Source organism: Plutella xylostella, chromosome 10 (assembly GCF_932276165.1).
Source record: "Plutella xylostella chromosome 10, ilPluXylo3.1, whole genome shotgun sequence".
Taxonomy (NCBI): Eukaryota; Metazoa; Arthropoda; class Insecta; order Lepidoptera; family Plutellidae; genus Plutella; species Plutella xylostella.
The window spans coordinates 11,227,106-11,242,257 of record NC_063990.1 but is presented as its reverse complement, the minus strand read 5'-3'; positions in this window follow the sequence as shown (position 1 = coordinate 11,242,257).

Below are 15,152 nucleotides of genomic sequence, written 5' to 3'. Positions count from 1 at the left end.
GTATTTCCAGGAAAAACACGTATCTCCAATAATAGTATTCACATAGAGATTGGGAAAAGATCGTAAGTCCATTTTATGTATAAAGCGATAAAAATAGCAAATTTTTCATAACGCCGTTGAATTCGCAACCACTTTTTTATTCTAGTAACAAAAAAACATTAGGGGGTATCCTAAGTAGAAGTACAAAATAAACAGTTTTTTTTGTCTCCTGTAAAATTTGCTCGCGCGGAGTTAGGCGGTTTACGATTTAAGGTGACGATATATATATTATGCTGGTTTATTCTAATCTGGATAAGCTAAATTTAAATAATGCTGTCTGAGCTGGTTTTTGAAGGATGGTAGAGAGGGTGCGAGTCTGATTTCCATGGGCAGATCGTTCCATAATTTAACAGCCTGAAAAGTGAAGGAACCCTCATAAAACACCGTGGTGCAAGAGGGAACATGAAGGCGAAAGTTATGAGATGAACGTAGTGAGCGGCTGTGTGTACTCGTAGAGCATCTCAACTCAAAACGCTCCTTAAGGTATGTTGGGGAACAAGGATTGAACAGTACCGAATAAAGTAGTGAAAGTATGTGAGTATTCCGTCGAAGACGAATTGGGAGCCACTTGAGTTTTTGTCGGAATACAGATACATGATCATATTTTCTTAAGCCAAATATGAATCGTATGCAATAATTTTGAAGACGCTCAAGCTTGTTAAGTTGCTCCTCAGTGAGATCAAGATAGCTGGCATCGGCGTAGTCAAGAACGGGAAGAAGGAGTGATTGAGCTAAAGCAATTTTGGTGGAGGTAGGAAGGAAATTGCGTAGTCTTCGAAGTGATCCCCCGGATGCAAACATCCCCCGGCTAACCGCCTCCAGCTGAGGACTCCATGTCAGAAACTTGTCAAAAATAACGCCAAGATTCCTGACCGTATCACTATAGGGTACATGAACCCCGTCAAAATAAATTGGCGGCACCATCCGAAGAAAATTATTGTTCATCAACCTAGAACTTCCAATAAGAATAACTTGAGTTTTCTTCGGATTGACCATAAGGCCATGGTGTTTACTCCAGTCTACTATTTTAGTCAGGTCAGTGTTCATAGTATCAATTGCTTGAGCTAGATTAGAAGGAGAAGCGTGTGCATAAATCTGGAGATCGTCTGCATAAAGATGGTAGGAAGAAATCAGTTTATCAGAAATGGAGTTAATAAAAATAGCGAAGAGCAGAGGAGATAGCACACCACCTTGTGGGACACCGGCTGCGATATCACACCATTGGGAGTATGAATCCTCAATGCGTATACGCTGCCGTCGCCCCTGCAGATAACTGCGAAACCAGTCAATTACCATTGGAGATATGTTAAGTGATCGAAGTATTCCCAGCAAGATTTCGAAGTTAACAGTATTGAAGGCATTACTAAAGTCTAACAAGGAGAGGATTGTGATTTTACCATTGTCCATGCCCTGGCGAATGTCATCAGAGATCTTAACGAGCGCTGTGACAGTGCTATGGCCAGGGCGAAAACCGGATTGGTAAGGATTCATAAGGTTATTGCGGGTAAGGAAATTGGATAGTTGGAAATGTACAAGACGTTCTAGGACTTTTGAAAGGAAAGGAAGAATAGATATGGGGCGATAGTCGGAAAATGAGGTTGGGTTGGATTTCTTAGGTAAAGGGACAACTTGAGCTTCTTTCCAGGCAGAGGGAAATATACCACAGGAAATAGAGGAATTGAGGATATTTGTGATAATGGGAAGGATAATGTCTAGGATAGGGATTATCATGTTACGACTTAAACTGTCGCTTCCAATTGCATTGGAAGTAATAGAAATAATGACCTTCTTAACATCACAATTGGAAAATTGACTTAAATGGAAAGAAGGAAAGTCAGGGGTTGGTAAGGCTGCTAGGCGACCGAGTGTACTAGATTTCACGGCATCATTCATGGCCGAAGACGATGAGAAATGTGAATTCGAGTCGCGAATGCGAATTTAATCTTACTATATCAGCTTTATTTATTGTAAATAGCATGCTAAAAGTGGAACTTTGTATCTGAAAAACGTCCAAACCTATTTGAAAATGATTCGGTCCTTGAAAAAAACTGGCGGCTGCCGCCTGTAGCCGTAGTTGTCACTATACGCATTGTTGGATATGCATGATGTGGCGGACCGCTTGTAGACGATACCGTCTATGGCCGTAACTGTCACATTACGTACATAAAATATGTTGAGATACGGCAATACGTTTCAAGGCGGAACGATAAAATGTATGGGATTTTTAGGTGTCATATCAAAATATTTTCCAACCATCAATTGTCCGTGAACGTGTTAATTACAAAAGTTTACAATATATTTTTTGCTTAACCTAGTGATACTGAAACTTGTTACAGTTTGTACGACCACTAGTCATAGGTAAATAAATAAATAATAATAAATAATAAATATGTGGGGACATCTCACACACGGCCATCCGACCCCAAGCTAGGCAGAACCTGTGTTATGGGTGTCGGACAGCTGATATATTTACACAAATACATAGATAGATAGATACTAAATATAAATATCAACACCCAAGACCCGAGTACAAATATATGTCTTTAAACAAATATCTGCCCCAGCCGGGAATCGAACCCGGGACCTTCGGCTCAGTAGTCAGGGTCACTAACCACTACGCCATTCGGTCGTCTAGAGGTCATAGGTACTTATAATGTTTCCTCGCTAGCCGTTATGGCTTAAGTATTTATATAATTATACAATAAAACTGTTAAACCCTAGCATAGGCTCAAAAATATAAGTAGGCATAGGTTCTTCTTCTTCTTCAGGTGCCATCTACTATCGTAGGTCGGCTATCATTATGGCCACTTGGGCCCGGGAAGTCGCAGCTCGGAATAGCTCTATGGTGGACATATTGAACCATTCGGCGAGGTTCTGTTCTTCTACGGCCAGGTCTTCTTTTGCCCTGTATTTTCCCTTGCAATATGAGTTGCATAGGTAGTAAATACAATTTAAACTACTTCAACTATATCCCATTCAGCAACTTTCGTTACAAATAGAACTTAGAAAAATATGCCGGGAAGCAAGCTACATTATTATTAGGATAATTAACTTTTTCTCAAAAATCAATCTTTAGTTATTTCTTTTGCCACTAGAAAGGTCAAAGTCAATGCCCAGTAACAAACTTACGCCAGGACTGCTGTAGCAACTATTGGTCATTCACCTCAATAGCCCAATAGTAATAATAAACTAATAAAGCTATATCAAGTTAGCTAATGGCACACTCATTACGTAGGTATGCACGGCTAAGAAATGAGCTCCGTATGGTAATAGTGTGACCCCAGAGGTCAGGTGACCGGAGAGGTCAAGGTCGGTACCCAACACAGAATTATAGGTACGAAGATAGGTAGGTACTTATGAGATTTTTTGAAAACGTTGCTTTTTATTAGGATTCATTTGATTTTGTTCCTAAAATTGGTCATTGGGTTAGAAATAAGTAATTTGGTCTGATGACTATGGGATATACTCGTAATAAAGGATGTTTTTTAGCAAAAGCTTTCCAAACCAAAATTTCTCGTGAAATTTTCCTGAAAAGTGAGCGTTTGGAGCGGCGTCTGACACCAAACGTTGCATCGTCGACATTTTTCAGAGACGACGTTAACGAAGCGTAGGTTTTTTTTGTTGTTCACCAAGCACCACAGTAACATACCAGGATACTGCATGGTGGGTTACGCTATCTTAACAAAAAAAGGGAACGAACGAGATCTTGTTATCTTCTATTCTATTCTTTGTGGTATTAGTGTGGTATTGTATGTGCACAGAGGAGCGAAAAAGATAAAACCTTGATACCTACCTAGTTTCAGGCGTCTAAACTGTAGGTTCTTTAACTTTCCTAAAGTGACATCGAAAGATCGATTCACTTACATATACTTGGGTAATCCAAAAAATAACGTACATTCGTTTCTGCAGAACATTTACAAACGTATTCGAATCGAAATGTCTGGGAGAAGATAAATGTTCTCGTAAGAACGACTGGGCACCTTCAGTCGCGTGACCCATACATTCTATCATACCACGCGATCGTCTGTAACAGATAATCCTAAATTACGAAATTATTCTATATAATATACCTCTACATTAGTCATAGAGTGTGGTATAAATCTTTTACAGCCACAGATCCCGGACCAATCTGAGGAATACCAGATGCACAGCTTAAATTCAGCTCATAACTAAGGCACTTTTACCGCAACATAAACGAATAAACTCATAGTTACTTCACTCGCGTCGTAAATATATGTATTAAAGCGTTATTTACGGCGGGGTGTTGGGGGTTGTGTAGTTATAAGTTCGTGTGTGTGTCAGTCTGTCAGTGCCGACACGTGTGACCGCATGCAGCTCGTTAAATATTGCATTTGAACGACCGTACATTTTATTTCCTATGCGAAGACTCCTAGCAAAACCTTTATTGACTGGTGTTAGAGCCTATTGTGGCTTGACTCGCGGGACGAATGCGGTGAGAGATGGTACAGGCGGAGCCACGTCGCATATCGTAGTGTAGTTGGTAGGTACAGTGGCGGACCTGCTGAGCTTTACTTTGTGTGCATCGTAAAAGTCTATAGATGTTGAAATGAAACTAAAGTTTATTAAATCCTTTAATGCATATGACGTAATTTTGTGTGAACTAGGTTCACGACTAGTAGGTCTGAAAGACGTCCATGATATGGAAGAAAAATGAAACATTTCAGTACGTAAATAAAAACAAATACTCATTTTAATTAAGCAATTGTCTATCTGGTGTAGTTACCAAAGCTTTCTAATTTACTAAGTAATTCTACCTTCTATCATCAGGAAATCCCCAACATTTATTTAATGGTTACCTATTCGAAACAAAAGGGTTTCAAAGAGGTAAGATAGGAAGGATGTAACTACGTTTTAATGATCACAGAGTGAAAAGCTCTTGCGGGTCGTGTGTCGGGGTCGTGGGACGCCCCCCGCCGCCCCCCGCCGCCCCCCGCACCCCCCGCCGTCCCCCGCGGCCCCCGACACCTGAGTGCCCGCTCCTTCCCGATATCGCGTGGCCGGAATATATTGTGCAAAATACAAAAATAGCGCCAAACATGACGCGAAACGAGGCCGGCACCTAGTGCTCACGAAACGATCTAGGTGCACCTAGGTCATCTAAAAGTACGCTCAATATTAAATAGATATAGGCATGTAGAGTGCTAAAAGCTTGCATGTTATTTAATAAAGTGAACAATCACAGTTGAATGGGCACCATTTTGTTTCGATAAAATTAATTGTGCTCAGCGATTTTATTCACTTTGCCATCGACACTCGACGGTCGATGAACTATTAGGTAGTATTTCATAACAGTCAACTAGAGCCTTATTGTTAGGTAGTAAATATCATAATGGATTGTCAGAGGGCTCTTTGATATGGAACACCGAAGCTGATGAATGATGATTGAGGGTTCAAGAGAGGTTCAACATGGGCGGTGAAATGACGATTCTAGAATAAAACATACCAACGTAAATTAGGGAAAACAACCGTGTGTTTTTTGTGAAATTACATTGTAGAACATTGGAAAGAACAAAGTTAACTTATTATTTTCTTACTTATTAAAATATAACATGCGTCGCATATGCTTGTAAAATATGAAATCCTTATTATTTTCCTACATTTGAGTAAATAGGTACATGTTTTTTAAACATCATATTTCATTTCAGTAAAAAGTTTAAGTTTCTGTGTTTGCGCTACTTATTATACTCACGATCAATGAAAAAGTTATACTGACAATACATGCTACAAATAGCATTACATCTAATGGGCAGGCTAAAATAATAGCTTAATGACGACGCCGCCTGTAATATTGAATAGGAATATTACTAACTAAAAATCGAAGATAATTTAATCAAATTCTGAAGTACTTAAATGTTTGTAAAAATTAGGGGTCATTTGTTGTCGACAATTTGTAATTGAAACTTTGTCATTGCTCGTGAGTGTGTTCTACTTCACCGTACGAGCACATTGTACTGTTCCCTGTAAAACCATTATATTGCATGTCGAATTAACCTATTAGTTACACTCCACGTTACTTTGTTATCGGATATTGTGGCGTGATGTGCTTGTTGAACAAACAATATCAAAGCTAAAAGCCAATTTAATAATGTTGACTAAACTATTAAATCTAAATATGATACTTCACTCACAGAAATAGCTCTTGCCTACCAAGCTAATATTTACATTTGAAAGAACATATACACATTTTGAATGTGTATATTATTTAAAGAAAATAGCTTATAAACTAAAATAGATTGAATTATATGTAGTTGTTACAGACTTGATGAGGTTTTGGTATATATTAATTATGAAGGTGTGCTTATATTATGATATTAGAGATGAACAATGTCCAAATAAGACCATGGATATGTCGCAGGCAACTGGTTTAATCTCCTGTTTGATTGAACCACTAGCCCGTTCATTGGATGGCGCTATTCAGTTGTATGACTAAATGACAACTCGTCAAGTCGTTGATTGTAACGTTCGACGTCTTGACTGAACGTCATTCAGCGAAGTCGTTGAATGGGATATAGTATAGCAACTTTGTAATGTCTGGTTAGGGTGAACATCACCAGACAAGAGTCAACAAAAAGACTATGTTACAAAGCTCTTATCTCACAAATTAACTAAACAATAACAATAAACGTTCCGTCATATTGTTGTTCATAATTATCCAGTTTCGCCACTTTTTTTCTTTGAAACTATCCGCCCGCGGCGTAATAATAGGTAAATCCATGTTGGCACACTATTTTAACACAAATAACGCACTTTAAAGCTAATTTATTTGCAAAAAACTAACAATATAGGTGCTTTTTGTGTCAGCTGTTAGCTGTTAGACGCCATATTTGTTTTATTCACCACCTGACTGATTTTAAGTCAGCTAACTAGTTGGACGTTTTGTGACGCTTGTACAATCAACGTTCGGTCTAGTCATACAACTGAACAGCGCCATCCAATGAACGGGCTAGTGGTTCAATCAAACAGGAGATTAAACCAGATGCCTGCGACAGATACAATGTTAACGACAAACGTCAAATGAATTCAACTCGTGAATATTCAGCATAAGGATGACTTTACATGCAAACTTCTGGCAGCTGAATGCTAATCCGGCGTTTGAGTTTGATCTTTCCTTGTTGGGAAGACGTGTTGAATTAGATTGGCAGGACCTTCGGCTTGTACTTAGGCAAGCAGGGCGTGAGGAACTACGAGCAAAGTGGAAGCGGAAATGCTGAAGGGTCTACGGAGAGCTGGTTTTCCCCCCTAGTTAGTAGTCATTGCTATGAAAAATGTTCGGTGCGACCAGCTATTCGTGGCATAACACCAATTTAACCCTTTTCAGACCAGGTCTTATCTAGTTAGCCGATTCAGAATTTGCGGCCGGCGAAATTGCATGCAGTTCGATGTAATTTTAGTTAAGCGGAATACAGATTTGATAGCTTATAGTTACTGCTGCATTGCAATATCGAATGTAATAAGTTCTGTTTTACCCGACTATACCTACTAGCTATACATTCACTGTGACAGTACTGTTTGTCCTCTATACTTACTACTTGGACACTGTGAAATGAGTTTTTGTGATATAAGAAAGTTTATCTAAAACAAACGCCTGTTTTGTACCTCTTGAGTTTATACCGGCGGCGGCGTAAGTAAGATTTTAATTTAATTCTAGGACTCCATTACGAGGCTAGGCCATTAGCAGACTTGTTAATTAATGCATTCAGTGCCAACACCAGGACAGCACTTACAAACCAGCTACTCTTTGAATCATTCTTAACACTCTATGGTTCAAGAGTACTACACCATCATCATCTGCTGAATCAGCCGCTTTTGAATTCTTCTAATTAGTACCACCACACTCGACTATCTTTCTACAACGGCCACCACGGCCTTATTTCGTTCAGTAGTGTTGAGGTGAACGCAGCCAACACAGAATAATACTATGAACTGTCAACTTCATTATCTGTGGATATACATACTCTGTGATCGTTTTGTACTTACTTTGTATTCACCATTACTTGTAAACTTGCAATTAATAAATATTATAATAAATAGATAAATCCGTGAACATCTTGGCCTTTTAATGTTATCAGGTTATGGGCCGACCCGTACCTAGTGTTATTTTCAGTAAAAATAAATAAATTAACAATATTTTGAAAAAATAACCTAAAAGTGAAACTCGCGTGGCCACCGTAAAGGATTTTTTTCGCCGGTTTTCATTTTTCAGCTTCTAAATTTCAGCTTCATGATGAGTTCTAATGCCCACAATGGCATCGAAAGGCTAAAAGGCCGGGATAACTATGCCACATGGAGTTTTAGTGTGAAAACTTTTTTGGAACATGAAGAATTGTTGGAATGTATTGAGGCTGACATTGTTAAAGATGCGAAGAAGGACTCAAAAGCCAAAACTAAGATCATTCTGCTGGTGGATCCGTCTTTATATATCCACATAGAAGAAGCCACGACCGCGAATCAGGTATGGGAAAATTTAAAAAAGGCCTTCGAGGATTCTGGTCTATCAAGAAAAGTAAATTTACTCAGAGATTTAATTAATACAAGTCTGGAAACAAGTAACGGTGTTGAAGATTATATAAGCAAGATCATGTCAGCAGCCCACAAACTAAGAAACATAAAATTCCACGTTGATGATGAGTGGTTGGGCACATTGATGCTTGCAGGCTTATCAGATGAATATAAGCCAATGATCATGGGATTGGAGAGTTCCGGTGTAAAGATAAGTGCAGACTTAATTAAAACTAAATTACTTCAAGAAGTAAAGGATAGTAGTGCCACTTCAGCTTTTTACACAAACTCGTCTAAAAAATTGTTCAGAAATAGCCATCAACAACAGTCTAAGTCTAAGGGCCCCCGATGCTTCAACTGTAACAAGTATGGGCACTTAGGAAAGAATTGCTGGTTTAAAAACAAGAAAGATAATCATGATAACAATAAAAGTAATGGTTTTGTTGCTGCATTTTCAGCCTTAACATCCAATGACTCTGCAAAGTGGTATCTCGACTCAGGCGCCGCCATGCACATGACGATGCACCGGGAGTGGTTGCAAGACGAGACAGTCCCACCAGTGCGGCATGTCCGCATTGCTGATGACAAGATGCTGCATGTTGAAAGCTGTGGCAAGGTTGAAATATGTGTACCTTCCATAAATGGCAGTACCAGTATGATTCAGGTGAGCAATGTCCTATATGTTCCTGATTTAAAAGCAAACCTGTTATCAATCAGCAAGATAATAAAGAGTGGATGTAAGGTGCAGTTTGATGAGCATGGCTGTCAGATATTCAATAAAAATGGAGAAAAAGTAGCAATGGCTAGTCAGATAAATGATACTTACATTCTACATACAAAAACAGCTCATGCTATGGCAGCAACAACAGATAATAATAATACCTATTTATGGCACTTGAGAATGGGCCATCTGAATTTTACAGACTTAAATAAAATAACAAACTGTGCTACTGGTGTAAAACTGTCTGAAGAGAAAGAAAGTTCTGTCTGCATTTCATGTATTGAAGGGAAACAATCAAGGCTACCTTTCCCCAGTGATAGCCAAAGAGCGAGCTCCCGTGCAACATCATTGCTAGAGCTCATCCATACAGATGTATGTGGTCCGATGCAACAAACTTCAATTGGAGGAGCAAGATGGGCTATTGGGCTGAAGCGGTGGGCACAGCTGCATATATTGTCAACCGCTCCCCAACACGAGCTCTCTCCTTCATCACTCCAGAAGAGATGTGGACTGGAACAGCGCCGGATCTAAGTCACCTGAGAGTTTTTGGATGTGAAGCTATGGTGCACATACCAAAAGAACAAAGAAGAAAATTAGATGCCAAGTCACATAAATTAATATTTGTCGGGTACAGTGCTTGTACTAAGGGCTACAGATTTATAGACCCTCAGAGCAGACGAGTATACATGAGTAGAGATGTAATATTCTTGGAAGGCACAGCAAAGAGAAACACAGTGCAGTCATTTGCTTCTGAAAATAACACGGTGAATGAAAAGTCTTCATCAGCACCTGAAAAAGAAAAGAAAAATACATTAGAATCGGAAGTAAAAGTACAAGAAGTTGTTGAAAATAGAACACAGTTAGAAGATAAATCAAGAGAAAAGGAAAACATTTTAAATGAACAGAATAAAGTATACCTACCTTTGTCACAGACTGAAACAGCACCTGAAAATAATGAAAATGAAAGTTATAATGAAACCACTTCAAGCACACACTCTGAATTATTGTATGAAAGTACTCACGAGGAAGATACAAACTCTGATCCAAATGATGAGACTTATGTTCCCAGTGGAAGTGATGTAGACACCAGCCCTGAAAACAAACAAAGACCTAGCAGGAGAAACGAGTTCTACCAGCCCAGATCATACATATGCATGAACAGTGAGTCCACCATGAGCTATCTTGACAGCGATCCACTATGTCATGAGGAGGCTCTCAATAGCGATAAGAAAAATGAGTGGCTAAATGCTATGAATGAAGAATATCAAGCTCTGTTACAAAACAATACTTGGAACTTAGTAGAACTACCTGAAGGTAAAAAAGTAATCCCCTGCAAGTGGGTTTTCAAGACAAAAAGGGATGAAAATGGTAACATTCAACGATACAAAGCAAGACTGGTGATAAAAGGATTCAGACAGACCAAAGGAGTCGACTATCATGAAGTTTACGCTCCTGTTGTCCGATATAGCTCAGTAAGATATTTACTTGGAGTGGCTGCTAAATACAATTTGCGAATACATCAAATGGACACTGTAACAGCCTTCTTACAGGGAGATGTAGAAGAGGAAATATTCATGTGTCAGCCACCCAACTACGAAGAAGGACATATGGTGTGTAAGCTGAACAAATCTCTGTATGGCCTTAAGCAAGCTAGCAGGCAGTGGAACAAGAAGCTCAATAAATCACTCCTCCAGATTGGTCTGACACGGTCCAAGGTAGATCCGTGTATTTACTACAGAATAGTAAATGATAAGAATATCCTGTTCATCACTGTATATGTCGACGACCTAATGTATTTCTTTAATGATGAAGAAACCGCATCAGTGGTCAAGTTGAAACTGAAAGAAAAATTTCTGATGAAAGACATGGGTGAAGTGAAACAATGTATGGGATACAAAATCAAGCAATGTGGTGATGAAATTCATGTCAGCCAGACAATTTATATAGAGAAAATACTTGAAAGATTTGTTATGTCAGATTGTAATGCAGTATCAACACCATGTGACCCTAGTGTCAACTTGAAGAAAGCTGAAAGCGAAGAGGAAATTTTAAGGAATATTCCCTATCAAGAGGCAATTGGCTGCTTACTGTATCTGTCACAAGGAACACGTCCTGACATAACATATATAGTAAACACTTTAAGTAAATTTAATAACCAACCAACAGCTCAGCATTGGGCAGCTTTGAAAAGAGTCTTCAGGTATCTGAAAGGAACAAAGGACTTACAACTTGTCTTCAAATGTGACGCTGGTAATATTGTTGGATATTGCGATGCAGACTGGGCCAGCAACACTGATGATAGAAGATCCTGCACAGGATATATATTTCTATTTCAGGGTGCAGCAATAAGCTGGAGTTCTAAAAGGCAACCCACAGTTGCATTATCAAGTACAGAAGCCGAATATATGGCCCTATCTTCAGCTATTCAAGAGGCTATGTGGCTTAAGCAGTTGCAGGAGGATTTTTGGCCTTCTCTATCCAATGATTCATTTGATGTGTACTGTGATAATCAAAGTGCTCTTAGTATTGCAGGTCATGACGTATACCACGCACGCAGCAAGCATATAGACGTGCGATACCACTTCATAAGGGAGAAAATTGAAGCTAAACAAATAAGCCTCAAATATCAATGCTCAGAGGACATGGTTGCAGATGCACTCACAAAGGGCCTACAAAGACTCAAGCATGACCGGCACCTCAGCACAATGGGTCTGCGTTCAGGAGAGGGTGTTGAGGTGAACGCAGCCAACACAGAATAATACTATGAACTGTCAACTTCATTATCTGTGGATATACATACTCTGTGATCGTTTTGTACTTACTTTGTATTCACCATTACTTGTAAACTTGCAATTAATAAATATTATAATAAATAGATAAATCCGTGAACATCTTGGCCTTTTAATGTTATCAAGTAGCCGAAGGAATATAGGCTCAATTTTCAGTTTTTCTATTCCAGGCCTTGCACAGCTTTATTCCGCAAAATGAGACTGTATTTCGCTCTAAATTCGAGCAGGATTCAAGAGTAGGCTTGTTCTAAATTAAAACGAATATTTTGAATATTCTAGAAAATTATGTTGTTGCCAGAAGTGGGAGTCATATTTAAACCCCAGATTGCTTGTCTTACCGAGTTTTTGGTCGAGTTTGGGGCAATTTATTCGGAGTAATGTACGTACTTTGTTTTGAGGAAGATTCAAGCCGGCTAGTTATCATTGTTAAACAATGTGCCCACCGCGTTTGGAGATTTAGACGAAAGTTAAACATAGCTTATCTGCGAGCTTACATTACAGCTTCGTCTCTTGTTGTTCGTACTTTACAACGGCGAAACTCTAGAAAGCTCTTAGCTCTAACTTGATTTATTCTATTTTCAGAAATATCTTTAGTCTCCTTACCCTAAATAATTTAACATGTTGCTACCGACACTTGTGAACGCTACAGAATACATTCACACTTCAGCAATATCGACCACGCTGGTAAACAAACACATTTTTATCTCGATTACATCAGTCAAAGGCACAACGACGCAATTTAATGAAACTAATTGCTTTACGCAGCCACGATATGAAATGTCAATTCCCAGAATTTAGTCCATATATGTAAACATTGTACTTTTGGGTCGGGTGCGTCCTGGGGTGGTTTATTTAGCTAAGTAAGTTGTGTTTTGTTTGTTTGTTTTATTTCTTTTGTATTTTATTTTTGACGATGCGAGGGTGTTAAAGTTGTATGTTAAATGTTTGATAAATTTTATATTTTATTTAATAAACAAATAGCAAAAAAAACTATTGTATATGTATAGGTACGTATATACGTACTTACTACTCCTGCTACCTATAGATAGTACATACATAGTTGTCTGATTTATTTGTGTAGGTTTTTATAATATTTATGTAAGTAGTATTTATATATGTATATATGTATTATTATATGTAGGGACATGTATAAAATCATATATATACTATTGTACTATAGTTATGCATATTTTGTAGGTAGGTTTAAGTAAGATTAAGATATACTGATAGGCTAATTTGTTTATATTTTATTGTGCTATTAATTGATTGAAAGCGTTAATGTCCTCTTCTCCCAACCTAACAAGGGTTGGCTGGAAGAAATTGCTTTTTGGCAATAAGCCCGCCTTTGTACATTGTTAGTTTTCTTTAATGTTCTTCACCTTTTATTGATTGTAACTTTATAATGTACAATAAAGTGTTTATAAATAAATAAAATAAATAAATAAATACATCCTAACCCCAATCTACAAAGCTAGGTCTGATATTAGTGTTATTTCCAGACACATATGTATAGGTATATTACTTATGTGTGATGAAGTGATGATAAAATAAACAAATGCCTATCAATATATTGTTGGTTTTTTGCACTCACATCTCACATGTGGATTCCAAGTACCTACATCTGTAAACATCCACACACACACAAACACACACGCCTTGTACTAATGTACTGCCTTGCGGGGTAGGCAGAGGTGCATTGCTGCAACCACTTTTCGCCAGAGTGTTATGTTAGTCCCAATGTAATAGGGGGCGGGCCTATTGCCATTTTACGGGCACATCCAAGACCCGAGAACAAATATCTGTGTTTAAACAAATATCTGCCCCAGCCGGGAATCGAACCCGGGACCTTCGGCCAGTGGCGGATTAACCTATAAGCACGACAAGCACGTGCTTGGGGCCCCGGGCTTCCAGGGGCCCCCATCCTCTGCTGCTGTTTCATTTTATACCTACATTTTATTCATCCACAATATGTCCGATGTAATGAGTTTACTCTGATTAAAGGGCCTACCACACGCGTAAGTATAACCATTAACCATAGTTTTGCCTGCGCAGGCCGGCTTAAACACGGAATACCGTGCGTGTGGTAGGTAAAGGGCCTACCACACGCGTAAGTATCACCACAGGATACCCATTTTCGAACTACGTGATATATTTAGTGACCTGTAATTCCCGACGACTTGGTCATAAACTACAGGCACTATAGACGGCAGTCTGACATCAGGGATCCATGGAGCAGTTGATCTAGCCGCTGCAGCATATAGCCACAGTACTCACAAGGAGAGTCGCTTCGGGGTGGTGATGTCCTGACAGGTGCCGGAGCTGTTGATGGCACGCTCACTTCCCGTACTCCATCCGATGGGACTAGGGACAATGGAAAAGCCATTTGCCAGATCTCCAGTCTGGTACCGGAGCTGTAATGCGCGCTCACCTCCCGTCATGCAGACCTAGAGACCTACATGTCTACCCATGGAGCCTACACAGCTGGGTCGGCCGGCGCATGCTATCTGTCACGCACTTCTTGATATCCAGTCAAGCACCGTAGATGTCGGTCCAACTGACGTCGGACCAACTATAAGGGAAACTCACGTGCGCCGTGACTCTTGAGCACTTGATCCACTAGCTGCGCGCGGGGGAGACGCCCGGTGACAAGCTACCGGGCAGACGAACGTTGTCCCCCCCTGTAGCTAACCACGCACCACTACGAATCCATACCAAAGTCCGGATACACTAGCAAGCTAGTGGAGGGCTCGAGATCCGGACGCCCGTAGTAACCCCACACACCTCCGGTCCTGGTGGCGGGTGATCACCAGTATCACCACAGTATTAACTGCACAGGCCGGCTTGTACTGTAGGTACATGGAATACTGTGCGGATGGGTGGTAAAACTGTATACCGCGCTAACCCCGCTGATTTTTGGGTATAGCAGGCAACTAGACTTTTTTCTAGTGATAAAATTCTTGTTGTTTGCAAACATTGAAAATATACCAGTAGAAGAAATAGTTAATCATTGGGAAACATTGTTTCCAGTTTCCACGCCGACGAATTTGACAATAAAATAATAATTAAAAAAAAAAGATTGATAG